Source organism: Elephas maximus, chromosome 9, assembly GCF_024166365.1.
Source record: "Elephas maximus indicus isolate mEleMax1 chromosome 9, mEleMax1 primary haplotype, whole genome shotgun sequence".
Classification (NCBI taxonomy): Eukaryota; Metazoa; Chordata; class Mammalia; order Proboscidea; family Elephantidae; genus Elephas; species Elephas maximus.
The window spans coordinates 9,802,248-9,827,607 of NC_064827.1; the positions used below are offsets into that span (position 1 = coordinate 9,802,248).

The following is a 25,360-nucleotide window of genomic DNA, read 5'->3' on the forward strand; positions in this document are numbered from 1 at the left end:
AACAGACCCAACTGAAATTAAAAGAATCATATCAGATTATTACAAAAAATTGTACTCTAATAAATTTGCAAACCTAGAAGAAATGGATGAATTCCTAGAAAAACACTACCTACCTAAACTAACACAATCAGAACTAGAACAACTAAATAGACCCGTAACAAAAAAAGAGATTAAAAAGGTAATCAAAAAACTCCCAACAAAAAAAAGCCCTGGCTCAGACGGCTTCACTGCAGAGTTCTACCAAACTTTCAGAGAAGAGTTAACACCACTACTACTAAAGGTATTTCAAAGCATAGGAAATGATGGAATACTACCTAACTCATTCTATGAAGCCACCATCTCCCTGATACCAAAACCAGGTAAAGACACCACAAAAAAAGAAAATTACAGGCCTATATCCCTCATGGACATAGATGCAAAAATCCTCAACAAAATTCTAGCCAATAGAATTCAACAACATATCACAAAAATAATCCACCACGACCAAGTGGGGTTTATACCAGGTATGCAAGGTTGGTTGAATATTAGAAAAACCATTAATGTAATCCACCATATAAATAGAACAAAAGACAAAAACCACATGATCTTATCAATTGATGCAGAAAAGGCATTTGACAAAGTCCAACACCCATTTATGATAAAAACTCTCAGCAAAACAGGAATTGAAGGAAAATTCCTCAACATAATAAAGGGCATCTATACAAAGCCAACAGCCAACATCATTCTAAATGGAGAGAGCCTGGAAGCATTTCCCTTGAGAATGGGAACCAGACAAGGATGCCCTTTATCACCGCTCTTATTCAACATTGTGCTAGAGCTCCTAGCCAGAGAAATTAGGCTAGACAAAGAAATAAAGGGCATTTGGATTGGCAAGGAAGAAGTAAAATTATCTCTATTTGCAGATGACATGATCTTATACACAGAAAACCCTAAGGAATCTTCCAGAAAACTACTGAAACTAATAGAAGAGTTCGGCAGAGTCTCAGGTTATAAGATAAACATACAAAAATCAGTTGGATTCCTTTACATCAACAAAAAGAACATCGAAGAGGAAATCACCAAATCAATACCATTCACAGTAGCCCCCAAGAAAATAAAATACTTAGGAATAAATCTTACCAAAGATTTAAAACACCTATACAAGGAAAACTACAAAGTACTACTGCAAGAAACTAAAAGGGACCTACATAATTGGAAAAACATACCTTGTTCAAGGATAGGAAGACTTAACATTGTAAATATATCTATTCTACCAAAAGCCATCTATACATACGATGCACTTCCGATCCAAATTCCAATGACATTTTTTAATGTGATGGAGAAACAAAGCACCAACTTCATATGGAAGGGAAAGAAGCCCAGATAAGTAAAGCATTACTGAAAAAGAAGAAAGCGGGAGGCCTCACTCAACGTGATTTCAGAACCTATTATACAGCCACAGTAGTCAAAACAGCCTGGTACTGGTACAACAACAGGCACATAGACCAATGGAACAGAATTGAGAACCCAGATATAAATCCATCCACGTATGAGCAGCTGATATTTGACAAAGGACCAGTGTCAGTTAATTGGGGAAAAGATAGTCTTTTTAACAAATGGTGCTGGCATAACTGGATATCCATTTGTAAAAAAATGAAACAGGACCCATACCTCACAACATGCACAAAAACTAACTCCAAGTGGATCAAAGACCTAAACATAAAGACTAAAACGATAAAGATCATGGAATTAAAAATAGGGACAACCTTAGGAGCCCTAATACAAGGCATAAACAGAATACAAAACATTACCAAAAATGATGGAGAGAAACCCGATAACTGGGAGCTCCTAAAAACCAAACACCTATGCTCATCTAAAGACTTCACCAAAAGAGTAAAAAGACCACCTACAGACTGGGAAAGAATTTTCAGCTATGACATCTCCGACCAGCGCCTGATCTCTGAAATCTACATGATTCTGTTAAAACTCAACCACAAAAAGACAAACAACCCAATTAAAAAGTGAGCAAAGGAAATGAACATGCACTTCACTAAAGAAGATATTCAGGCAGCTAACAGTTAAAAAAAAAAAAAAAAATGAGAAAATGCTCTCGACCATTAGCCATTAGAGAAATGCAAATTAAAACTGTGATGAGATTCCATCTCACTCCAACAAGGCTGGCATTAATCCAAAAAACACAAAATAATAAATGTTGGAGAGGCTGCGGAGAGATTGGAACTCTTATATACTGCTGGTGGGAATGTAAAACGGTACAACCACTTTGGAAATCTATCTGGCGTTTTCTTAAAAAGTTAGAAATAGAACTACCATATAACCCAGAAATCCCACTCCTTGGAATATACCCTAGAGAAATGAGAGCCTTTACAGGAACAGATATAAGCACACCCATGTTTATTGCAGCATTGTTTACAACAGCAAAAAGCTGAAAGCCACCAAGGTGTCCATCAAGGGATGAATGGCTAAATAAATTATGGTATATTCACACAATGGAATACTACACATCGATAAAGAACAGTGACGAATCTGTGAAACATTTCATAACATGGAGGAACCTGGAAGGCATTATGCTGAGTGAAATTAGTCAGATGCAAAAGGACAAATATTGTATAAGACCACTATTATAAGATCTTGAGAAATAGTATAAACTGAGAAGAACACATACTTTTGTGGTTATGAAAGGGGGAGGGAGGGAGGGTGGGAGATGGTTTTTTACTGATTAGTTAATAGATAAGAACTACTTTAGGTGAAGGGAAGGACAATACTCAATACAGGGAAGGTCAGCTCAACTGGACTGGACCAAAAGCAAAGAAGTTTCCTGAATAAACTGAATGCTTCAAAGGTCAGCGGAGCAAGGGTGGGGGTTTGGGGACTATGGCTTAAGGGGACTTGTAAGTCAATAGGCAAAAAAAATTCTAGTAAGAAAACATTCTGCATCCCACTTTGAAGTGTGGCTTCTGGGGTCTTAAATGCTAACAAGCAGACATCTAAGATGCATCAATTGGTCTCAACCCACCTGGATCAAAGGAGAATGAAGAACACCAAGGTCACACGATAACTATGAGCCCAAGAGACAGAAAGGGCCACATGAACTAGAGACTTACATCATCTTGAGACCAGAAGAACTAGATGGTGCCCAGCCACAACCAAGGACTGCCCTGACAGGGAGCACAACAGAGAACCCCTGAGGGAGCAGGAGAACAGTGGGATGCAGACCCAAATTCTCATAAAAAGACCAGACTTAATGGTCTGACTGAGACTAGAAGAATCCCGGCAGTCATGGTCCCCAAACCTTCTGTTGGCCCAGGACAGGAACCATTCCCGAAGACAACTCATAACAAAATGGAAGGGACTGGACAATGGCTTGGAGAGAGATGCTGATGAAGAGTGAGCTACTTGTATCAGGTGGATACTTGAGACTGTGTTGGCATCTCCTGTCTGGAGGGGAGATGGGAGGGTGGAGGGTTAGAAACTGGCAAAACGGTCACAAAAGGAGAGACTGGAGGGAGGGAGCAGGCTGACTCATTGGGGGGAGAGTAAATGGGAGCATGTAGTAGGGTGTATATAAGTTTATATGCGACAGACTGACTTGATTTGTAAACTTTCACTTAAAGCACAATAAAAATTATTAAAAGAAAAAGAAAAAAAAAACTAAATAAAAAACCCAAGGACAAATGACAAAAAAATAACATTTTTACAATAAAAATATTTTACAACAACAGTAACAAAAGTAAATATCCCTTTGGAGAAATGGGCAAAGGATATGAAGAGAAAACTCACAAAATATGTTCTACACCCTACTTTGGCGAGTAGCGTCTGGGGTCTTAAAAGCTCGTGAGCGGCCATCTGAGATATTCTACTAGTCCCACCCTGTCTGGAGCAAGGGAGAATGAAGAAAACCAAAGATACAGGGAAAGATTAGTCCAAAGGACTAATGGACCACAACCACCACAGCCTCCACCAGACTGAGTCCAGTACAACTAGATTGTACCCAGCTACCACTACTAACTACTCTGACAGGGATCACAATAGAGGGCCCCAGACAGAGCTGGAGAAAAATGTAGAAAAAATTCTAACTCACAAAAAAAGACCAGACTTACTGGTCTGAGAGAGACTGGAGAAACCCCGAGAGTATGGCCCCCAGACACCCTTTTAACTCAGTAATGAAGTCACTCCTGAGGTTCACCCTTCAACCAAAGATTAGACAGGCCCATAAAAAAAAACGAGACTAAAGCGGCACACCAGCCCAGGGGCAAGGACTAGAAGGCAGGAGGGGATAGGAAAGTTGGACAAACGGATACAGGGAACCCAAGGTCGAGAAGGGGAGCGTGCTGACACGTCACAGGGTTGGCAATGTCACAAGACAACATGTGTATTAATTGTTGAAAGAGAAACTAATTTGTTCTGTAAACCTTCACCTAAAGCAAAAGGAGAAAAAAAATTCACAAAAAATATAAACGACTGATAAACATGTTCAAGAGTGTTCATTTGCTCATAAAACTCGATATGGTATTGTTGTAGTTCCAACACCTAATGTTAGCAAGAGTGTGGGGAAAGAAACCTCTTACATACTTCAGTGAAATTATAAATTGGCTCAGTCTTCCAGATCATACATGTGAAAAACCTCATTACTGACTTGATATTAAAGAAAAAATTAAGAGTGGCCTCTGACTTAAATGTCCAAAGGAAGATTTGTTAAACAAAGTACAGTCTTTGTGAAATTAATAATTTCACAGTAGTGACTATTGGGTATGGAGAAAAGGTTACAATATATCCAGTAAGAAGAGCAGATTGCATTCTTTTGTATTTAAATGTCTTTTTTATGTTCATTCCTAGGTCTATACCCCAAAGACTTGAAAACAGAGACTCAAACAGGTACCTGTACACCAACACTCACTACAGCACTATTCACAACAGCCAAAAGGTGGACACAATCCAAGTGTCCATCAACAGGTGAACGGATAAACAACGTGGGGTCCATACATACAATGGGATATTATCCAGCCATAAAGAGAAACAACGTCCTGATACATGCTACAACGTGGATCAACCTTAGTTGATTCTCTTTTACTCTAACATTCTGAGTAGAGCTGGCATCCTGATTTCAGACTTCTAGCTTCCTCAACTGTGAGAGACTAAATCCGTTTGTTAAAGCCATCCACCTGTGGTATTTTTGTTACAGCAGCACTAGATGACTAAGACAAGTGGCTATGAGTTGGAACCAACTCGACAGCAGTGGGTTTGGTTCTTGATCTGCTCAGCCATCCCAATGGGCCCTGATATCCTGGCTCCTTCCACTTCCCCCCTTCTTTCCAACTTCTTCCTCTCTCCATTGGTCCTCTCCCTCACTTTCAATAAGTCCATGTTTCCTAATCCCAAATTCCCTCTCAGGTGGCATCTCATTTTGCTCCTCCCCTTTCCAGCAAATTTCTAGACCTGCGAAACCACACCTATACTTCCTCAGTTTATCATGTCAGGAAGCAGCGACTATAATGATTTAGGGGTGGAAGGCCCATACTCAGCCCTGCCCTGGACCATGTGCATGACCTTAAGTGACCAAGTCCCTGTATTCCTCCAAGTCAATTTCTTCCCCTGTAAAATAGGGTTAATAATACCTGCCCCACTTCCCCCACAGGTGGGCTGTGGCAATCGAATGAGAGAACATGTGCGAACGTGTTTCCTGAGTTGCAAACCACTTCACCACTCCTGTTACTCCTGTTCCTACTCTCTCCTCATGATCCTTGACCTCTCAGCATCAAGGGAGGTAGGGATAGCTATTGGTGATCTTCCTGTGGGTCAGCACGAACGGTATCACCATGTCAGCACTTCAGTTTCCCGAGTGAATTACTAATTTGGTAATCATACTTCACTCAAAACAAACATAACCTTTGTTTTTCTTTAATTACATGATCATGAACTTCTAGAAAACAGGAGTAGCCAACAATTCTTGCGCATGTACCAGGTGTACCACGTGCTGTAGGGTCAATTCCAACTCGCGGTGGCCCCAGGTGTTTCCGAGTAGAACTGTACTCCATAGGGTTTTCAACAGCTGATTTGGTGGAAGTAAATCACCACCTTTCTTCTGAGGAGCCTCTGGATGGTCCCGAACCTTCAACCTTTCTGTTAGCAGCATGGCACCTCAATCATTCGCACCACCTAGGGAATCCCAGTGTACCATGAAGCAGGCACTGGTCTAAAGTGCTTTACGTCAACTATTACCCAGCATCCCTACACGAAAGGTTTTATTATTATTTCCAATTGATGGAAGGGGAAACCGAGGTGGAGTAGCATAGCCATGACCTGTGCTCAGGCTAACTCTAGAGCCCTCAACTACCATCGCACACTGCCTTCAGTGGCAAGGTGGGGACCGTGGTGGAGAGAGAGAAACCAGTACGGGGCCGTGGGTTCTAGAGCAGGATGAACAGAGGTAACACAGGCCTGGACAAGGACGCTCAGAGTCTTAAAAAGGCAAACAGAATTATTCACTTTGATGACTACCAAGCCTGTTGAGGGCTTAGGGTCACCAGGCACTTCCATATACTGTTAGGGAGAATATCAACTGGTCTGCCCTTTTGAGAAGACAATCAAGCGATACAGTTCTGTCCATCCAGCAATGCCACTGGTAGCCATTCACCCTAGGGAGATAATCCGGGAGGTGCCCAGAGAAGTTCATTGCAACATTGTTTCTATAAGGGAACTAATGAGAAACGGTATCTATGCTCAACAAGAGGAGATGCATACCCATGGAACGGACTACAGTGTAGTCATTTAAATTGATGTGTAGGAAAAAGGAAAGGCCACTGGTGCGGGCTTTGGCGTCTGCTGACCTGGCTCCAGTCCTGAGTGGGTCACTTACTAGCTGTGTGAGTGTGGGCACGCCACGCTCTGCCTCAGTTTCCTTATGTGTAAAATAACCCAGTGCCGTCGAGTCGATTCTGACTCATAGCGACCCTATAGTACATGTAAAATAGGGATACGAAAAGGGCCAGCCACACCAGGTTGTGAGAACTAATAAATTAATATATGTACAGTGCTTAGTATAGAGCTTAGCCCAGGGCAAGCATGACAGGTGGTACTTGTTTGTAACAACGTAACACCACCGTACACACACACACACACACACTTATAAATACTAGGAGTGTAATGCACTAAAACTTAGCACCCAATATCTCTGGAAGTGGAGTAACAGATGCTTTTCTTTCCTATTCTCTCATTCTCCAGGTTCTCTTGACTTGGAGGAAGCCAGCAAAATACTAATATTTAAGTGCCTCCATTTCTTTTTTTTTTCCAAGTAGCCTGAATAATCATCCTTTTGATCTATTGTTTCCCCAGCATAATCCAGGCTATGCATATTGCGTTTATGAAAATAGGGTGCTTTATTGATTCCATCTGAGGAGTAATACATTCTCACCTTTCTTCTTCAGAGTCAAATAGCTCGCTCATATTTCATGCTATAAAAAAATACTTCCCGCACTCTCGGCCATTTGCAGGTATGAGCACTCTGAATGGATTACGAGTGCATAAGAGGTAGGGAAAGAAATCAGATTACTGTTTCTAAAAAAACAAAGTTAAAGGAGGCAAACATGAAAAAAGTATCCCTTACCTCAATTATGTAAGGTCAGAGAGGATGGCACTGGATATTTCAGCTCCACGGACAACTTCCTAGGGTGGTCACAAGATGGAAGGGATTCAAGAGTCCAGCAGTCCATCCAGTACCCGGATGACCATTCTGGAAGAAGAAAGAACCTCACTGAAAGAAAAGTAATGAAGCAGTCCTCCTCACCAGGTGGGAGACTGACAGGGGCGGGGAACCAACTCCTGGAGATGGCTCTGCAGTTTAGAGGTCAAAATATATTTAAGGCACTTCCATGCTGGGGTGGAGGGGGCAGGCCAGAATTCAAACGAACCTAGGTGCCATGTGAACATGGGTTCCTTTGCTTTAGGCACGTGCTAGCCACTTGCTGTTGGGGTAACTCCTTCACCATCACTTCAGGGAAGACACAGGTTCCTCACAGGCCTCACCTCTAATTCTGTTCCTGTTCCCCTCCATGTACGTGCTGGTATGTACAGAGTCAGCTCATGAATGTCGTTGTTAGGTGCTGTCAAGTTGCTTCCCACTCACAGTGACCCCGTGTGACAGAGCAGAACTGCCCCATAGGGTTTCCAAGGCTGTAATCTTTATGGCAGCAGACCACTAGGTCTTTCTCCCTCAGAACTGCTTGGGGGGTTCAAACCACAGACCTTTCAGTTAGCAGCCGTGTGCTCAACTGTTGTACCACCAAAACTCCTAAGCTCATAAATATCACCTGATTTTTATATTTTGAAGTCTCCATTCTTTCAAATTCAGGCCATTCCATAACAAACACACTGCTTTTTTTCTTAAAACTGACTTCACCAAGGATTCTCCCTGTGCATGGTGGTCCCCTGGGATTCAAGACGTGGAAGTGTTTTCAAGTCATCCCCTACCCCAAGATCAGTCCGTCACCACCTTCCCTTGGACGTGCTGCTGCTTTCTACCCCTTCCTTGTCACCCCTATGCCACCCCTTCCTTGTCACTCCTATGCCACCCATTCCTTGTTACCCCTACGCCACGCTGGTCAGTGGTGGAGTTCCTGCCTTCCATACAGGAGACCCAGCTGATTCCCAGCCACTGTACCTCCTGTGCAGCCACCACCCATGTGTCAGTGCAGGCTCCTGTGTGGCTAGGATGCTGAACAGGTTTCAGCAAAGCTTGAAGACTAAGACAAACTAGGAAGAAAGAACTGGAGATCTACTTCTGAAAATCAGGCAACGAAAACCCTATGGAGAACAACAGTCCCATCCCATTGTGCATGGGGTCAGCACGAGTCAGGGGCCGACTCAACAGCATCCAACAACAACGTTACCACCATAACCACACTCGCTGGCATCCCCTCCCTGTTCACAGTGCCTCTATCTCGGCCTCTCTCTGCAGATCACAGCCTACCATCTCTCTTCTGCAGGAAAACTGTCCTGCTACTCTGCTTTCATTCTATTACCTGTGTTACCCTGAACAGGTCCCTGTCCCCCAGGACTCAGTTTTCTTGACTATAAAATGAAGACCTGATTTCAAGGTTCTTAGTTGTCATTGTGCTTTGGAGTCAGATGCCCCTGGAATTAAATCCTGGCCCTGCCACCATGTAGAACTTAGCCAACTTATGTCTCCTTACATAGAAAATGGGGTTGGCAGTTCGAATCCAACAGGCGCTCCTTGGAAACTCTATGGGGCAGTTCTACACTGTCCTATAGGATCACTATAAGTCGGAATCGACTTGATGACAACAGGTTTGGTTTTTAATGTTGCTGCAGAAGGACTACGACATCTTGTCTCTGACACATGACAGGTGGTCCAAGAACATCAGCCGTTCCCCATCCTACAAGATAGCTCCAATTCTAGAGGTGGGCATTGCTGGGGCCATGGCTGAAAGGAGGCTTGATCTGGTCTCATCACTGCCAACTGCTAACATTCTCTTACACTTATCTCCTGGGTGGTAATCACTCCCTGTTCTATCAAATATAAGCTCCTCTCTTGACTTTCAGGTTCTTCCATAATCTACCATTGCTTTATCTTATCTTCCCCCATGCATGCAGAAGCTCACACAGGAGCTTGTCCCATCATCAATGAGCGTCATTCACAGGCGATCTTGGGGTCTTCTTATCTTGGGAGATGAGTTCTAAGTGCTTCCAAAGTCTGCCTAATTTGTGCTGAAGTCAATGTGTTCTAATTTCAAATACCACTTTATGACCAAACTCCAAAACCGCAGCAACTGGGATGACTCTCAGTGGGGAGTGACAACTGGCTTCTAGGATTTTTCCATCAAAAAAAGAGGGTAGTGGAAGCCTCAGGTCTAAACGAGGGATACAACGGACAAGGCTTAGAAGATGCAGTGAAGGGCCAAGAGGGACAGAGAAGACGACACGATGAAGGAGAAAGACAGGGAGCAGTTACAGAGGCAGGGGAACAACCATTAGGGTGGGGAGACACACAGCCTAAAGAAAGGGAAGGGACACCCAGCGCTGTGGAGGGGTTGAGATGGACAGGAACAAACAAGAAGACACTGAATTTAGCCATTAGGAAAGAGGTCACAGGGTCCCTGGGTGGTGCGCATGGTTAATGCTCTCAACTGCTAACGGAAAGGCTGCAGGTTTGAGACCACCCAGAGGTACCTCGGAAGAAGGGCCTGGCGATCTGCTTCCAACAAATCAGCCACTGAAAACCCAGTTCTACTCTGACACACAGGGGGTTGCCATGAGTTGGGGTTAACTTGACAGCAACTGGTTGCCAGTTAAGGAGATCACCGTGATGACTGGGGGCGATTCTGGGTACGGCTGGAAGAGGATCCAGACTGCAGGGGACTGAGAAGGAACTGGGAGAGGGGCAAATGGAAACAAGCATGGGCCTTTCTGTCAAGAACATTGGTTATCAAGCCAAATGGTTTGTGCTGGTCATTTACCTGAGCTTTACCTGACTTAACAGCCCATAAAACCCCTAAGCTCCTCACCTTTCCACACTCTGAGAGCTCAAGTATTGCTGGTAACTGACTGCAAACCTCCCCATCACCCTCGTTCCTCCCATCACCCTTGTGTGCCTGGTTTTCATTCTCTAAGAAACCTTACAGAACTCTTCAGTAGCTACACGCCCTCAGGTCTGAACAGTTAAACTATGTTCTCCTCCTGTCTTAGGTAAATGATTGCAGTTGTTCTCCTTAGCGGCTGTCGAGTCAGCCCCCGACTCATGGCGACACCACGCACAATAGGATGGGACCACTGTGATCCACAGGGTTTTCACTGACTGATTTTTCAGAGGTAGATAGCCAGGCCTTCCTTCCTAGTCTGTCTTAGTCTGGAAGCGCCATTGAAATCTGTTCGGCATCACAGCAATGCACAAGCCTCCACTGACAAACAGGTGGTACCTGCGTATGAGATACATCGACCAGGAATCGAACCTGGGTCTTCCGCATGGAAGGCGGAAATTCTACCGCTGAACCACCAAGGTAAACGATAGGTATTCATTTAACAGATAAAGAGAGACACTAAAATGTGTCAGATCCACAGAGCAAAGTCCAGGTTCAGGTCAGATACCATGTTCCTACCTTTGGGTAACCCATATAATTTCTACTGAATTGAAAAAGAGATCATTAAAAATCATTTTCTTCTTTCAAAGTAATGCTTGTTTTTTATTGCAAGTTTATAAAAATCAGGTGAGGATAAAGAAAAAATAAAAAGCCTAAGCACCGTTAGCATTGTGCTGAATCTCCTTCCACTACAGTATTTCTGTATGCCATGTTTATAAACATAATACACAAATGTGTGAGCAGATATCATTTTTACTAAATTGAATCATCTTTGGGTTGAACAGTGGGGAAGCCATGAGTCAGGGGCCAACTCGGTGGCAGCTACCAATGGCAGAACCATTCCCAGCTGCGTATAGGTGTGTGGCACAGTGGTTAAGAGCTACGGCTGCTAACCAAAAGGTCAGTGGTTCAAATACACCAGCTGCTCCTTGCAAACCCTATGAGGTACCTCTGCTCTATCCTACAGGGTTGCTATGAGTTGGAATCAACTCGAGGGCAACGGGTTTGATTTTCTGTGTGTGTGCGTACTTTTTTTCTCTTAACAGAATTTACTTTTCAGAGCAGGTTTATAGAAAAATGGTGCAGAAAGACATCAGCTGTGTTACAGTAACATTTCCTCCTTCAGTAATCCTGGGGATTACTCCAGTCTCTCTACCAGCAGTAAACCAGGTTACTAGCTTCTACACCTCCCACTTTCAAGTTATTCTAGTAAACCCTCCCCGCCACCTGCCCACCGTGCCATGTCTTTACTGTTAACTGCCATTCCGTTAACAAGATAAATATTTCGGCCAGGAACCAAGGCCACTTTATCAGCCACCACAAACTTAAGCCCAATACAGACGCTTTACTTTCTAGCACTCCAAATACCCTTAAGGTTCTTCAGTTGCTCATACGTTACTGAAACCTACGGCAACAGCATCCACCTGAGCCTACGCTTTGCTGGGGCAAAGCAGCCCTGGACTGTACCAATATTTGAAGTGTGGCTCATGCAGAAATTCGAGATGAGGAGGTATTCGTAGATCCTCCATAATATGCTGCTTGTCCAGGACAATTAACAAAAAAACAAACCCATGCCGCTGAGTTGATTCCAACTCATGGTGACCCTGTACAGCACATTCGTATTCACGCTGTGGGCAAGCTATGCCATCTCCTATAGGTTCCCCTTGATTTAATCCTAAAATTTCCCTCCCCCTCCCAAAATGTTTTTGTTATTTTTAAATGCACTGGTTGTGCTGTGGGCAAGACAGTGTCTGAAATCAGGGCAAAAGGAAGGTGGCTGCCAAATGAAGCGTGAGAAAATAATTACATTCACAGTGAGTCGGGTCACTGAGGATTCTGGGCAGAAGCGCACCGTGGGTGAGCCAGTAGAAAAGCTTCTTCACAGGAATATTAACAGAATTACCCATTGCCAGAAAAAGGACCTATCTTTCCTCATGTTTTTACTAATTCAATGAAGACTTATAGAAAATGCTTAGGAATTTGAAGGCTACTATTGGCCAGCAGTTCAAATCCACCAGCCACTCCATGGGAACCCTATGGGGCAGTTCTACTGTGTCCTATAGGGTTGCTATGAATTGGAATCCATTAGACAGCAATGGTTTTTTTTTTTTAATTCTGGAATCATCTCATCGTGACCCTATAGGACAGAGGAGAACTGCCTCGTAAGGTTTCCAAAGCTGTGAACTTTATGGAAGCAGACTGCCACGTCTTTCTCCCTCAGAGCGACTGGCGGGTTTGAACTGCTAAACTTTTGGTTACCAGCCAAGAACTTTAACCACTGCACCACCAGGGCTCCTACACAGGGTTGCTATGAGTCATGATCAACTCGATGGTGGTGGGTTTGGTTTGGTTTTGGTATTCCGGAATGGGTTCCCCAGGTGGCATGAACAGTTAAGCATTCAACTACTACGGGCACACCAGCCCAGGGGTAAGGTCGAGAAGGCAGGAGGGGACAGGAAAGCTGGTAATAGGGAACCCGAGGTCAAGAAGGAGAGGGTGTTGACAGGTTGTGCAGTTGGTAACCAATGTCACAAAACAGTACCCAGGGCCGTCGAGTTGATTCCAACTCATAGCAACTCTTAAGGACAGAGTAGAACTGCCCCATATAGTCTCCAAGGAGCTCCTGGCGGATTCGAACTGCCGACCCTTTGATTAGCAGCCGTAGCACTTAACCACTACGCCACCAGGGTTTCCCACAAAATAGTATGTGTACTAAATTGTTTAATGAGAAGCTAGTTTGTTCTGTAAACCTTCATTTAAAGTACAATAATACAAACAAATGAGTACGTGAAAAAGAGACAAGGTCTAAATGTGGGGGGGGGGGAGTTCAGATCCACCTAGAGGTGCCTTGGGAGAAAGGCCTGCTGATCTACGTCCGAAAGGTGACAACCACTGAAAGCCCTACAGAGCACAGTTCCACTCTGAAACGCATGGGGGTCGCCGTGACTTAGGATCGACTCGATGGCAACTGGTTTGGGTTTTTGGCATTCAGGAGTAAATGAGTTTCTGACCTGGCTTTGCAAATGGTAGGAGTCCTGGTGGCACAAAGGTCAAGCACTTGCTAACAGAAAGGTTAGCTATTCTAAACAGAAAACAAAAACAAATAGAAAGCACCTCAGTTTAGGGCAGACACCAAACCAAAAACAAGGCCAGTTGTCATTGAACTGACTCCAACGCATGGTGACCTCACGTGTGTCAGAGTAGAGCTGTGCTCCACAGGGCTCTGAATGGCTGATTTTTTATAAGTAAATCGCCAGGCCTTTCTTCCAAAGCACCTCTGGGTAGACTCGCACCTCCAGCCGTTCAGTCAGCAACTAAGCATGTTAACCATTTGTACCACCCAGAGACTCCATGTTATTAAATACATGCAAAATTAAAAATACAGTACTAGTTTAATAATCTGGAAATTTGTTATTAAACAAATAAAACACCAAATAAATTTAATTTCATTTAGAAAAATGCCGTATTTTTCTGAGGGGATGACAACCCACACCACTTCAGGAACAACGGAGTGACCAAGTAGAGGAACAAGGGAAGGAGGGTTAGTATCCAGTAACTGGTGTTTCTTTTCTGAGGATATTGGTTCACCTTCATTGGTTTCCATCAGTGAGACTAATGTTATCCCGGATACGTTATTAAGATCATTCTTAGAGCGGAGATTCAGGAGAAGGTACCTGCATGGTTCAAGGGCATCCAGTCTCATCACCACTGCTACGCCAAAGGCCTCCACCAACAGGCATGAACGTCAATGGAGCCATCAGTTGCTGCCCGCCAGGAGGCCCCAGTGGGTGGTGTCACTGCGGCAAAGGCACCACAATGCAGCACCCTGGTTCACAGTCCAGCCCAAGGGTTTGCAGGTCCCACATCCAGATTCCCGGGAAGTCAAAGAAGATTTTTCCCTGAATGTGGGTTTAACGAATAAACCCACAGCAACAAGTTAACACTGGTATGCGTGGGGGCAATCCTTGTCTCCTCTGTGCAAGCTACTCCCTTCTTCGGAGTCCCCGTCACAGGGTCAGGGGTGGGCCTCCCACGCCACTCCCCCAGCACACACCAGCCTCAGCCAGCCGTGGCTCACTGGACCAAGTAAAAATGTCAGACTCAAGCTGGGCAAGACCCCAGGCTGCCACTAGAGCTCTGAAGGGGCTGAGGAGCTTGCTGGCAGCTCTGGGTGCAGCTAGACCTCTGACCGCGGGTGGACGGTCCAGAAGGGGAAGGACGAAGCCGAGAGAGGGAGGGAGGGACAACACACAGACCGGGTCCTTCAGCTTCCTTGTGCTTTTTCAATTCCATTCCAGGTTTTAGAGAACCTCCGAGGATCACGAATTCCTTAGAGAACCTCTGTATTCTGACAATACATTTCCCTCTCTGCCTTGAGCAGGCTGCAGTTGGTTTAGTTCTTGCAGCCAAAGATTCCAGTTAAATACCTTCCTTTCCCTGTTTACCAGGTATTGTTGTTCTTAGCTGCCACTGAGTCAGCTCCGACTCATGGTGACCTTATACATAACAGAAAGAATCGGTGCCCAGCCCTGTGCCATCTTCATGATTGTAGGTATGGCTGAGTCATTACTGAGGCCATTGTGTCAATGTGTCTCATTGAGGGTTTCCCTCGCTTTCACTGTCCCTCCACTTTACCAAACATGAAGTCCTTCTCCAGCAACCTGTCCTTCCTGATGACGTAGCCAAAGCAAGCAAGTCAGACGGTATTCTGTTGTGACCCATAAGGTTTTCACTGGCTAATTTTTGGAGGTAGATCACCAGGCCTTTCTTCATAGTTTTAGTCTGGAAGCTCTGCTGAAACCTGACCATGGGTGACCCTGCTGCTTTTGAAATATTGGTTGCATAGCTTCTAGTATCACAGCAAAACACAAGCCACCACAGTAAGACAAGCTGACAGACGGGTGGTGGGTTACCAGGTTGCTAAGGTAAATATTCAGGTGTGCTGGGTGGGCACCGAACGGGAGCAGGGGGAAGAAGGCCCTACCCTGCAGCATTATGGAGGGATGTCAGGGGGTAGATGGTGTAATTGCTCACAACACCTCACCAGTGACCAGGTCTTTGGGTCCCTCCAGGTTCTGTGTGCCTCCCCTGCTGAATTTGCCCCACTGACCCTATTTTCCTAGGTGTGTGTGCTGAAGACTCTACCTGAGCTGACAGTTTTTATGCATATGTTTGAAGCAGCGTAAAGTCCATTTCGCTCCAGTTTTCAACTGCAGGCCATTTTATTAAACAAGAATAGTAAAACCTGTAGAGAGTTACGAGGAGCTCTGTACTCAGGCCTCTCCCTCCCCCTTGTGCAGGCCTGTGATCGTGAGGGTTTTTAGCACAGCTTGGGCCCAGGTTTCAAAGAAAAGTTTTATACAGAAGTTGAGACGACGCTGTCTAGGGTAATACCAGTTTTCTGACAAAGAACTGGTACAATCTGGAATACTTTCTCCCGTAAACATCCAAGTACAATTTCTTGACATGGGAAAGAATAGTCCAACTTGGTAATTGATACTCAGCTGCCATACCTGGTTTTTCCTTAAAACCTTGCAATGATGCTACAGGAATCTATAAATCTAGTCATTTATACACCTTTGTAGGTTTTACTAAAAAAAAAAAAAAATGCCAGTGAGAGAGACTCCTAAACTGTGACGTTGTCACAAGGGAAACATTGCGGGATTTTTTTTCCCCCAGTTTTGCTACATTTTAATAGTAGGTTTGTGTGTGTGCGTGTGTGCACGCACTTTAGGTGAAAGTTTACAGCTCAATTTCTCATTTAAAAATTTATACGGGCTTTATTTTGTGACATTGGTTGCAATCCCCACAATATGACAGCACACTCCTTTTCACCCCGGGTTCCCTGTGTCCATTCAATCAGTTCCTGTCCCTTCCTGCCTTCAGACAGGAGCTGCCCATTTGGTCTCGATTTACCACTAAGAAGCATGTTCTTCACACGTATTATTTTTTGTTTTATAGCCTTGTCTAATCTTTGGCTGAAGACTGGGGTTCAGGAATGGGTTCAGTTCTAGGTTAACAGAGCACACATGGGCCATAGTTTGGGGGAACAGCAGGTTTTTTTTTTTTTTTAATTTATTTACTGTGCCTTAGGTGAAAGTTTACACATCGTCAGTCTCTCATACACAAAGCCACACACACCCCGCCGTGCACTCTCTGCTGCTCTCCCCCGATGAGACAGCACACTCCTCCTCTCCACCCTGTATTCCCCGTGTCCATTAAACCAGCTCCTGTCCCCCTCTTCCTTCTCACCTTGCCACCAGACAGAGGTCGCCCAAATAGTCTCACGTGTCTGTCTACTTGGGCCATGAAGTTCACACCTCACCAGCATCATTGTCTATCTTATAGTCCAGGCCAATCCCTGTCTGTAGAGTTGGTTTCAGGAATGGTTCCGATCTTGGGCTATCAAAGGGTCTGGGGACCATGACTGTCAGGGTCCCTCCGGTCTCAGACCATTAAGCCTGGTCTTTTTATGAGAATTTAAAATCCGCATCCCACTGTTCTCCAGTAAGCAGGCTTTTTAAGAGATTATTTTTTAGGTCTCATCAGCAACATCAAGCAGAAGATACTGAGTGCTTCACACGGCAGTGTGGCCAGTGCCTGGGGGGCTTGACGCGCCTGGGGGGCTTCACACGCCTAGAGAGAACGCAGCTCTTGCTCCTTGAGGGGCTTACTGTCGTCAGGGGATCTGACAACTGGTAGTCAGAGATGTGAGTGAACAATGAAGTAATTTATTAAGGCAAATTCTTCATCCCCTAGAGCCACTGTTGACTGAATCATTTTAGAATTTGAATTAATCCAGTCAAACTGAAAGACAAAACTAAATTTGGCCGAGAAGTCTCCCAGGCTCAGAGTTTTATTAACATCTATACAGCAAAGAGAAGTGGCCGAAGAGACAACTGAGAGTAAAGACAACGTGTGCTGAAGTGCAAGGGCAGAAACAGCTTACCGTGGTTACGTAATTTCCAGAGCAAACGTATTGAATGGTATGACTAGGATTACACCAGTTTAAAACAGGTCAGGTACTGACGCGCATTCCCCTCATGCTAGCACTATTCATTTAAAATAAAAAACCAAAACAGGTAAACAAAAATCCCAAACCCCTTGCCACTGAGTCGATTCTGACTCATAGAGACCCTATAAGACAGAGCAGAATTTCCTGTAGGGTTTCCAAGGAATGGCTGGTGGGTTAGAACCGCTGACCTTTTGGTTAGTACCCAAGCTCTTAACCACTGTGCCACTGGGGCTCCATTCATTTAGAATAGTGAAGATTAAAATACGTGGGTTCTATATCTAACCTACAGAAAGCCCACCGCAAATTTCAGAGGTCTGTATCAGATATCCTATGGAAGGTTCATTTATGCCCCATTCCTAAGTCCAAAGTAATGCAAACCGTCAAATTATAATAAGCTAATGACTTGCGTATTTTCACCTGGATGAATGTCAGTATGTCTAAACAGGAAACAAATGGCAGTCCTCTCTACCCGCAGCAGAAAAAGAACTAGAATATCTTTCCGGATTTCCATACTCATCGCTCTAAGAAGAGGTAGGCAGGTTTTGAAGGTTTCACAATCTACTGGCAGGAAAACAGCAGTTACCCCTGCAATACCTCATTAGCACCGGACTCAGTTATCCTTAGATTATATGATTTAGAAGACACTATTTTTATAAGACCACCTGTGGGCTACCTCACGGCAGGTGAATACCCATAACGATGTGTAATTATTGAGATCATTCCTACGTGAAGCTCAGAAGCGTTACCATCAGAAGAATAACAATGTCCCATGACGTGGGAATTGGGCACTGATGCACCAGCCAGCATCGTTCGGACCCATCCTCTCAGTCCTGACTGTAACCTCATTCCTGGTTCTGACGGCAACCGTGCTAATGAAGTACCAGGAGCTCTAGTGGGAAAGAATCACATGACCCTGCTTCAGCACCACCCTCTTGTCTTCAAATTCCAAATTCTCTCCACCAGGTGCTAAAATTCTCCTTAATGGGACCAGCTGACCATCAAATACGAATTCTTTATTATACGTAAGAGTAGTCTCTAGGATTGCTCTAGCTTCTTCGGATCGTCCAGCTTAAATTCTTCTCGGGACTGTGTGGATGGACTCTAAAGCTGCGCTTCGTACTTCGTACGTCCAAAGCACGTTGCAATTTTGCCTGTGGTCTCCTTTTGTTCTGTGAATTCAGAATTATCGTGTTGAGCTTGGGTCTCTTTTTATCGATATCTTGCTAATATCTGATACTCGTCTGTCACCTCCACCAGCTGGCCCCAAGAGTCCAAGTTGCACTTCTCTTAAAACTGGTGCCCCACCCTGTCCCCATCCGCCCCTCCCCTGCTAAGCCCTGGCTTTAGGGAGTCTTGGGCCGACATTAACAGGGCCAGGGAAACCACTAGGGTCACCACAACCACACACCGAGGAGCTGCCCAAGCCCGTCTGCTCCAAGGGATGTTTTTTAACATCCAAGTAAAGCATTTTAGGGGAAAAGATTAAAACAGATATATAGGATTTTTTAATTTTCACATAGAGGGCCCAAGGCGGGGGGGAGGGTTTCTTCTTGTATATTTACTCAGAAATGAAATATTTAACTGGATACAAGCCATGTAGACTAGCTGCTAAAATACAGTATTTTTTTGTAACTTACGGCTTAGCAAAGGCCAAAAAAAATCAGACCTGAGAGGCTGTAGAAGGAATAAGGGATACACAGTCACCGGAAGGTACTTCCCCACTCTACATTCAGACTTATAAAGTGGGAGGAATATTTCCACTTAAAGAAAACAAAAGGTCGATGCTTTTTTTTTTTTAAATCAGGAAGTGATTTCCTCTCAGATGGGGTCCCTTCAAGCTGGGTTCTGCCGTTCGAAATGTAAGCCTAGCAATGAAGTGCTCAGTTTCCTCACGGCTTCTCTCTCCTCTCGCCGTTTGATCGGTGTAGGGGAGGAAGGAGGCTGGCTGACCTCTGTGGGAGAAAGGCTATGAGAGCAGGTGAAGATCCGAGCTGCCTGCCAGGTGCTTTGCAGGAATGCCATAATGAGCTTCAGGGTGCTCTCAGCCCCAAAGCTGATATGCAAAACGTCTTCGCTTTCCCAGAAACTTGTAATAACTAATACCAGACTAAGATGGACTAGGAAGAAAGGCCTGGCATTTACTTCCAAAAATTAGCCAAAGCAAACCTTATGGATCACAACAGTCCGATCCACAACTAATCACGGGCATGGCACAGAACCGGGCTGCATTTTGTTCTGTTGTGCTTGGCGCTGCCACGAGTTGGTGGTTGCCCTGGGTTCAAGGCTGACTCCACAGTAGCTAACAACAACCAGGAAAACAAAACCTACTTCTCATGCCTAAAACCAGCGTTTCGCAAATGTCAGTGCATAGCAGAACGACCTGCTCAGTTTCTGATTCCGTAGTGGAAGGGCAAGGTAAGAGTTTACATTTCTAACAAGTTCCCGGGTGATGCTGATGTGATACGTCCAGGGATTACAATCTGAGCACAGCTCCTTTAAATCAGGGCTTTGAACCAGTTCCAAATGGCTCAACCCCCTGCTGAGAATTTGCATTTCCGCTCCAGATACATTTAATCAAATCTACATTTTTAATAATCACCCGGGGATTCTTATGTATAAATAAGAGTTTATACATAAGAATCAGCTAGGAGATCTTGTTAAAATGTAGATTCTGATTCAGTATACCTGGGGCAGAAAGACAAATTCTCAGCAGGGGGTCGAACTGGACCAAACCTGTTGGAAGCCCTGCTTTAAGCACAGAAGCAAGCAAGAGTTTCAAGGGTGGGTACAAGCTCTCTAGGAGATGCTGCATTCTTTGTGCTCATGGTATGGAAATTCATTCAACAGCTGTTTACTGAGCACCTGGTGTGTGTTAGGTTATTGTCCACTTGTTCCAACTCATGGCGACCCCACGTGACAGAGTAGAACTGCCCCATAGGGTCTCCTAAGCTGTAATTTTTACAGGAGCAGATCACCTGGCCTTTCTCGCCTGGAGCGGCTGGATGGATTCAAATCACCAACCTTTTGGTAAGCAGCTGAGGACTTAACCGTTGTTCCGCCAGAACTCTTGTGTGTTAGGTAGAGAGAGCATAACGTTGTACAAGAAACACAATGTCTCCACCCTCCTCCCCCACAAGCACTGTTCCAAGGAGAGGCACTAAGAGGAGCACGGCATTCTCTGTACCTCCAACATTCAGACTCCATGCCCTAGGTGGATATGTACAGCCCCCGAGATCAAACAGATTAACTCCCAGTGATGGCCAAAGGACCAAAGCCCACAGCAGAGCCTCGTCTTGAGATTGCCACCACAACTAGAAAAGGGTGACCATCCGTGTGCACTAAGGCCATGGACGGGACTAGAGCCAGGACTGAATGCAGGAGACCTCTGGGGAGATAGAAACAGTGCCTGGCCCAGCAAGGGAGACACAAACGGTAGTTCCTCGCCCACCTCCTCACCTGTCTTCTTTCCATACTCTGAAAGCTTGGTTTGTGAGGGTCTAATATCTGGAGTCTCTGGGTGTATGTGCCTGCCAACCGAAAGATTATAGGTTTGGGTCCATCTAGAGGTGCCTTGGAAGAAAGGCCTGGCAAGCTACTGTTGAAAAATCAGCCACTGAAAACCCTATGGAGCACAGTTCCACTCTGACACACACAGGGTCGCCGCAAGGTGAAGTTGACAGCAACTAATTTTTTAAGACAGTAGTCATTGGGGCCTCCGAGGAGACTGTCCCCTCTGCTTTCTACCCCGTATACAGTCAGACGCCAAGGGTATGATATAACACCTCAGTACCCTGTGTGTTTAACCTGATACAATCCTAAAAAAAGTCTGTTTTAATGTCATAAAAAGAGTGTTTCGTTAACCGGCTGTTCTCAAACTTTAAAAATAAAAACGACCAAATCCGCTGCCATCGAGTTGATTCCAACTCATAGCGACCCTACAGGACAGAGGAGAACTGCCCCAAGGATTTCCAAGAAGTGTCTGGTGGATTCAAACTGCCAACCTTCTGGCTGGCAGCTGAGCTTTTAACCACTGCGCCACCAGGGCTAGAGTACATCAAAATTATGTGGAAGGCTGTTTTAAAAACACCCCCAGAGTTTGATTCAGTATGTCTTGGTGGGACCTAAGAACTAAAATTTCTAACCAGTTCCCAGATGATAGTGATCCAAAGACCATACTGAGACAACCACTTGCTAAGCTCATTGCTTAAGCTTTTCTTTCTTTGGTATTAACTAGAGCAAGATCAAGGAGCCCTGGTGGCACAACAGTTACGCGCTCAGCTGTTAACCGAAAGGTTGGCAGTTTGAATCCACCCGGTGGCTCCAGGGGAGAAAGACCTGGTGATCTGCTCCCATAAAGGTTCCAGCCTAGAAAACCCTATGGGGCAGTTCTGCTCTGTCACATGGGGTCACTGTGAGTTGGAATTGCGTTGCTGGCCCCCAACAATGAGAGAACTAGTTCTATCATTAACTTATTACAGTCTCTTACAGTCTCACAGGACTAAGAACGTAGCTTTTGTCATCCACTGTGACGAATGTCAGGCTCGTACGGAACTTCCCGTCTGCTTTAACTTGTCCTATGTACACTGAGAACACCTACTGTGCCCCGTAACACTGTAAATCCAATCCAATGTTGTTACTATGGGTTTCACTTTGCCTTTCTTGTGGTAAATACATAGGTAGCAAAACGTGCCATTTCAACATCTTCGCATGCACAGTTCAGTGACATTTATTATGTTCCTTATGTCATTCAACCATCACCCTTAACCTTCCCAAATTTCTCCATTACCCATAATAGAAAGTTGCTGGGTACCGTGGACTCAATTTCTGACTCATAGCAACCCCATGCGATGGGGCAGAACTGCCTCATAGGGTTTTATGAGCTGTAATCTTTACGGGGACAGATCAACAGGCCTTTCTTCTTTGGAGCCACTGGGCGGGTTCAAACCACCCACCTCTGAGTTAGCAGCCAAACACCTAACCATTGCACTACCAGGGCTTCTTTAACAGAATACTATGCGGTTTCAAAGAAGTTCCTACGTATCTGCTGCTGCCCTGTCTTTTAGAATAGTGACTGCTTTAATTGAAATGATTTGGAACATTTGAGACTAGCACCTAAGACCCCCCCTCATCCACCAGGCAAGATAGAGAAAACCCAGGTGCTTCTTTTAAGAAAGATCACACCTGGCTAAGTGTCAGTGTGTTCAAAACTCAAAATACTCTGATTCCGGGATAAAATGAATGCTTCAAAGGTCAGGGGAGCAAGTGCGGGGGTCTGGGGAACATGGTTTGTGGGGACTTCTAATTGGCAAAATAATTCTATTATGAAATCATTCTGCATCCCACTTTGAAATGTGGCGTCTGGGGTCTTAAATGCTAACAAGCGGCCATCTAAGATGCAGCAATTGGTCTCAACCCACCTGGAGCAAAGGAAAATGAAGAACACCAAGGCCACACGACAACTAAGAGCCCAAGAGACAGAAAGGGCCACATGAACCAGAGACCTACATCATCCTGAGACCAGAAGAACTAGTTGGTGCCCGGCCACAATCGATGACTGCCCTGACAGGGATCACAGCAGAGGACCCCTGAGGGAGCAGGAGATCAGTGGGATACAGACCCCAAATTCTCATAAAAAGACCAAACTTAATGGTCTGACTGAGACTGGAGGAATCCCGGCGGCCATGCTCCCCAGACCTTCAGTTGACACAGGACAGGAACCATCCCCGAAGACAACTCATCAGAAATGAAAGGGACTGGTCAGCGGGTGGGAGAGAGACGCTGATGAAGAGTGAGCTAATTATATCAGGTGGACACTTGAGATTGTGTTGGCAACTCTTGTCTGGAGGGGGGATGGGAGGGTAGAGATAGAGGGAAGCCGGCAAAATTGTCAAGAAAGGAGAGACTGAAAGGGCTGACTCAATAGTGGGAGAGCAAGTGGGAGTAGGGAGTGAGATGTATGTAAACTTATATGTGACAGACTGATTGGATTTGTAAACGTTCACTTGAAGCTTAATAAAAGTTATTAAAAAAAAAAATACTCTGAGAAGACGCTTTTAATTCTTCATGAAAAAGAAATCACTTTAATCAAGTTCCACTGTGTGTATAAAGCCAGAACAACTGCATACAGGTTTCAATTTGAAATATGTACTCACAAGAACATTTCTTCAAATAAACAAATGAAACCACCAGTTCCTTCCGGCTCACGGCGATCCCATGTGTGTCACAGCAGAGCTGTGCTCCACACGGCTTTCAGTGGCTAGCTTTTCAAAAGTCGATCACCAGGCCCTTCTTCCTACGCATCTGAGTGGACCTGAGCTGCCAACCTTTCGATTAGCAGTCAAGCGAGTTAACCGTTTACAACACCCAAGGACTCCTCAAATACATGAAGTGACTAGGTATTAGAAAATTGAGAATTTGTACAACTAGGGGAACAAAAAAGTAAAAACCGGAATCAAAACTGGAAAAATAAAATACGTACACACTTAAAAAAGAGAAAGAGAATTTGCAATACAGAATTACAAAATACAAAGGCTCCCCCGCTGCAGAGAACAGATTGGTAGGGATACTCGTTCCAATATCAGCAATCCATACTTCGGCCTAGGAAGAGGACGGTGGGAAGTGGCCCACTCTCCCAGGGTGCCCCTATCAATTGGGTCAAGCAATAAAACATACCAAGGAAATGTTCTCTGTGAGCCTCATTAACTACCAGAGCGTGGGCTCTGGTATTCCAAGACAGCTGGCACCCTGCCCACTCGCCACCCTCCTGCTCTCAGCCTTTATGGAGCATTCCAGGCACAGAACTTCTGCCCTTTCCCAAGGGAGAGGGTCTGAGGGGGACCAGCTGAACATTTCCCGCCAGAGCAAACAAGCCAGGATGCTAACAACTCATCAATGCCTGCCAGGTCTGCAGGACAGGCTCCTTCCCTGCGAAGACAAACCCAGGTTTGTCTGGCCAGCATTGCTGGAAGAGAAAGAGCAGAAGTCGGTGGGCACAGATCCATCAACAACCCCGCCCAGCGGCGGAACCCCTCTAACCAACTCCCAGCTTTCTACTCTGAACCTCTAATTAAAGCTAACCACACATACACAAACAAGGAGGACAAGCCCAAATTTCTCTCTTCCTGAATAATTTGTGTACTGCCTTTAAAAAAAAAAAATTTTTTTTTTTTTGGTCTAAGTTTATACACAGCCAAAGATACACCATTTCAATAATTTCTATGCATACAATTTAGTGACATTCTTCGAGTTGTGCTACCATTCTTTTCCACATTAATCCACCACCATTATCTTAAACTCACGGCCCCCAAGCTTCCCATCCAACCTTTCCAGTTGCTGTGGTCAATGTAATCTCTAATGTGTACTGTCTTTTAATCGATAATTAATTGCCTTTAATTTTTCAGATAAACTAACACACCCGGCTCCCTGCATCTGAGTTTCTCAAATGAGAATCTATGTCCCAGTTGCATTTCTGGCATTCGTCCCCAAAAGCTGGGCTGTTTAGGTCTCTTATCAACTTACATGAGATGATACATACCTGGGGACCAGAGAGCCCATCTTGGTCATTATTTTCCTGATAAAAATGCGTTCTTAAAAAAAAAAAAAGTGATTTAATAAGTGAAGCATGCCTATTTATTTCCTTTCCAATTCAAGAGAAAAAAGCAACCTGCCCTGTTCAACATGGGAGCTCCTTTGCTAAGTCTTAACGAGCAAAGCATTCCTGACTCCAGCTTTTTGTTTTATTACTGTATTTTTTCAG

The 25,360-nt window shown here is 44.7% G+C and overlaps 1 protein-coding gene, 1 non-coding gene and 1 pseudogene across 4 annotated transcripts in view; all 3 read right to left on the reverse strand.

Moving 5' to 3' along the window:
- KANK1 (KN motif and ankyrin repeat domains 1) overlaps positions 1-25,360 on the reverse strand; it is a 249,227-nt gene that overhangs the window by 141,696 nt on the left and 82,171 nt on the right. For all 3 annotated transcript variants that reach the window (XM_049896147.1, XM_049896145.1, XM_049896146.1), the window contains exon 2: positions 7,601-7,726. The gene's annotated coding sequence lies outside the window, so the exon portion shown is untranslated. The remainder of the gene's footprint in view (positions 1-7,600; positions 7,727-25,360) is intronic.
- Positions 10,941-11,011, reverse strand: TRNAG-UCC (transfer RNA glycine (anticodon UCC)). Its single transcript has one exon. It is a non-coding gene; the product is annotated as a tRNA-Gly (tRNA).
- The window catches only part of LOC126083146 (axin interactor, dorsalization-associated protein-like), an 83,910-nt pseudogene continuing 76,456 nt past the window's right edge, over positions 17,907-25,360 (reverse strand).